The sequence below is a fragment of the Haematobia irritans genome, chromosome 3, assembly GCF_050003625.1.
Source record: "Haematobia irritans isolate KBUSLIRL chromosome 3, ASM5000362v1, whole genome shotgun sequence".
NCBI classification, from domain to species: Eukaryota; Metazoa; Arthropoda; class Insecta; order Diptera; family Muscidae; genus Haematobia; species Haematobia irritans.
The window spans coordinates 62970388-62974490 of NC_134399.1; the positions used below are offsets into that span (position 1 = coordinate 62970388).

General features: G+C 33.9%; 1 long non-coding RNA gene across 1 annotated transcript; it reads right to left on the minus strand.

The window, feature by feature from the left end:
- Positions 1-638: 638 nt before the first annotated feature.
- On the minus strand, positions 639-1225 carry LOC142232370 (uncharacterized). The gene is made up of 2 exons (XR_012721106.1): positions 1045-1225; positions 639-958 (listed from the first exon to the last, which is right to left on the minus strand). It is a non-coding gene; the product is annotated as an uncharacterized LOC142232370 (long non-coding RNA).
- Between the last annotated feature and the right edge of the window lie 2878 nt (positions 1226-4103).

Sequence of the window (4103 nt, forward strand, 5' to 3'; positions counted from 1 at the left end):
AACTTTTATCGTTAAAAGTTACAAAAACCATAATTAGTGTTAAATATATGTGACACTTAATATTAGATGCAAATGTTTTGAATAGGTGAAAACTCTCATTTTTAAATAATTTTATAAATTATCAAAAAGTCTTTGTCGTTAGTTCCCTTATTCCCTTAAATCTTTCAAATTGACATAATAAGCAACAACATTACATTAAAAGTTTGATTTTAAAATGTTCATTTTCATTATAATTAGGGTTTATTTTCAACAGGCGGTGTGGTTGCAAATGTTTTGAACAGCACTGTACATAAATGTATGTAACTCTTATATAGAATGCATTCTTCCTAATTTTTTCGATAATCTCATCGTTCAAACAAATAAAAATGTCATATGTGCCATTAGTTCAATTTTACCTACACAGAGAATACAGATTGGTTGTGATAACGGAATTTATTTCCAACCTCATTTTGGCAGTTGTATCACCCAACTAATTCGGTCGACTCAATAGAATGATGGGAGTTACAACTTATAATGTATATGGAGTTGGCTATGACAGCCAATAAAATTGGTTACTGGCACCTTCATGTTTCGGTAGTATCATCCAACCTTAATAATCCCCACAACCGATTTGAATAGTAATCCTATAGCCGCGAGCATTGTATTTTTTACATATATTTAAATATTTCAGTAAATACACGATTACAAATGGTAGATTAAACTTATTTCATTTTTCGTCCAAAAAAGTCACAACTCAAACCTTGGCTCAGAATCAGGGAAATCGTTCTATGCATCAAAAATATATATGGTCCTCTATTTTATGGATATCAATAATTTAACATTCGTGATATTTGGTAAAATCGTTCAGATTTAGGAATATTTTCCACACCAAACTGCTTTAGTCTCTGAAATGTAGCTTTTTAAAAGCCAGGTCTAAATCGCTGGTTGATCCGGATTGTTGCGTACCTTAAAAATGGATCTATATAGTTGAGAAACAAACAAATAAAATTAGAATGTTAGAGGACACATGTATCCATTTTGGAATTTATAAAATTTAGAACTTACCCGAAAATGTATCAAAACTTCGATGTCTCGTGTATATAGGTCATAGTGCCAGCGCATTTTATTAGATACGCTTTAAATTTAGTGATTTTGTTTTGAAACAAATAAACATACGTCTTCTTTGGATACTAAATAATTTGTTATAATAGAAATGACATTTGAAAAATGTATCAAATGGCATTCGGCTGAGAATACCGTATATCAGTGAGGACTATAGAATGATAGTAACAAAATTTATTTAAAGTAGGTCATATCAATCGAATTCTAATAAAATTGTTCTAAAAAGAGACATTTAGTTGCTACAACCATTTGTTTTGAATCACAAACGAATATCTATTGAAATTATAACCAAATGGTATTAAGGACACAAAAATGTTTGTGATTGAAGAAAATAGATCAGCACAATGGATATTTAATACTCAATATAGAATTTTCGTTAGTACAACTGATTTGCAACCAATCTGTTTTCTGTGTGTAGAAGAAAGGATCACTTTGTTTTAAGTGCAGGATCCATGGAAATGCTAAAAATTTAATGGTACACTGAAAAAACATTGTCGTGAAGCCAAAGATTTTAAAATACGAATCCGAATTTTTCGATTCTAAAATACGAACCCGAATTTTGCTTAGCATAGAAGACGTATTTCTCTGATATAAAGTTTTTTTCCTTGTCGAAAAGTCGAGAAACTTTTCAATAAAGTCGTTTAACCCGCAAAAAAATAATTCTTTCCTCCCAAACGAAACTTTAGACAAACAAAGTCCGTTTCTCATTTGCTTTTCACTGTAAGGAAGTGTATTTGGAAGAAAAGTATATACTTTTTGTGATACACGTTTATTCTTTTCCAGGATGTAAAAACAATTTCACAAAGACAACTCCAAAAAAAAACATTGTTTTCTTGCTAATTGCATTTTCCCTCACATCTTTCTCACATCCACGAGGTTTTTTAGTTCTTAACACCTTTTCTTGTAATACAACAATGTAGAAGAAATTATACGATTTTATAAATTTTAAAATATTTTTTACCCTTCGTCTGGACGGAGAATCGAACCGCGGACCATGCACTTTGTAAGCCAACACACTAACCACTGACCTATGTACCTGTTATGGTCATCAATAGATAATTATCCATATAAGTTATATTTATATAGCATAGCTTGTGGCGCCCATGAACCGAATAAACAAAGTTTATTTAACAGAAACAAACATTTAGTTTGGCACCGTGGAGCAGTGGTTGTTACGTCCGACTTGCATGCCAAGGGTCGTGGGTTCGATCCCTGCTTCGACCAAAGTTTTTTTTTACATATATTCCAGATATGTTCGGAAGATTCCGAAAAAATGTTCAACATTACATTGTACTATATTAAATTTTGAACTGTAAAATGTGTCTTATTAAAGACCTAAAGTCAGAAAAGAACAGTGTTTGATATAAACGAAATGGACTGTGTTATTGTTTCAAAAATAACTTTTTTTATTAAAAAAATAAAAATTTTATAACAAACGATTTTTTTTGGTGATAAAAGTTTAAAATTTTCGAAGCAATTCAAAAAACTCTAACAAAAGAAAAACGTTTTCGGTACATGTTTTCCAAACGTTTTTTTCTTTGCGTGAAGTGATTCGACTTAAAATTGGGTATCCTAATATGAAAGAACTTTTGTTTGACTGTTTGAATAGATCAAACTGGGCTGACACTTTAACCTAACCGGATTTTAAAGGACTCTGATAGCACATGAAGAAAAAAAACTAAAAACAAGTATAAACGGCCGCATGTTCGGCCAGGCCGAATCTTATGTACCCTCCACCATGGAATGCGTAGAAACTTCTACGAAAGACACAATCGAATTACTTGGGTTGTGGTATCTTAAATCGTTTTCTAAATTGTGAGTTAGTCCACACGTGGTATATATTAGACAAAAAGGTATGTAAGTCTACAAGTAATTACGAATCGACATGGAAATTGAAATATGGGGGTCGATTATATGGGGGCTATATACAATTATGAACTTGATATGGACCAATTTTTGTGTGATTGGGGATCGATTTATCTGAGGGCTATATTTATATAACTATAGACCGATATGGCCCTAGTTAGGCATGGTTGTTAACGGCCATATACTAGCACAATATACCAAATTTCAACTGACTAAGAGGAAATTTACTCCTCCAAGAGGCTCCAAAACCAAATCTCGGGATCGGTTTATATGGGGGCTATATATGATTATGGACTGATATGGACCACTTTTGGCATGCTTGTTAAATATCATATACTACCACCTCGTACCAAATTTCAACCAGATCGGATGAATTTTGCTTCTCCACAAGGCACCGGAGGTCAAATCTGGGGATCGGTTTATATGGGGGCTATATATAATTATGGACTGATATGTACCAATTCATGCATGGTTGTTGGAACATCACGTACCAAATTTCAACTGAATCAGATGAATTTTGGTCTTCCAAGAGGCTCCGGAGGTCAAATCTGGCGATCGGTTTATATGAAGCTATATATAATTATGCACCGATGTGGACCAATTTTTGCATGGTCATTAGAGACCATATACTAACACCGTGTACCAAATTTCAGCCGTATAGGATGAAATTTGCTTCTCTTATAGGCTCCGCAAGCCAAATCTGGGGATCGGTTTATATGGGGGCTATATATAATTATGGACCGATATGGACCAAGTTTTGCATGGTTGTTAGAGACCATATACTTACACCATGAACCAAATTTCAGCCGGATCGGATGAAATTTGCTTCTCTTAGAGGCTCCGCAAGCCAAATTTGGGGGTCCGTTTATATGGGGGCTATACGTAAAAGTGGACCGATATGGCCCATTTGCAATACCATCCGACCTACATCAATAACAACTACTTATGCCAAGTTTCAAGTCGATAGCTTGTTTCGTTCGGAAGTTAGCGTGATTTCAACAGACGGACATGCTCAGATCGACTCAGAATTTCACCACGACCCAGAATATATATACTTTATGGGGTCTTAGAGCAATATTTCGATGTGTTACAAACGGAATGACAAAGTTAATATACCCCCCATCCTATGGTGGAGG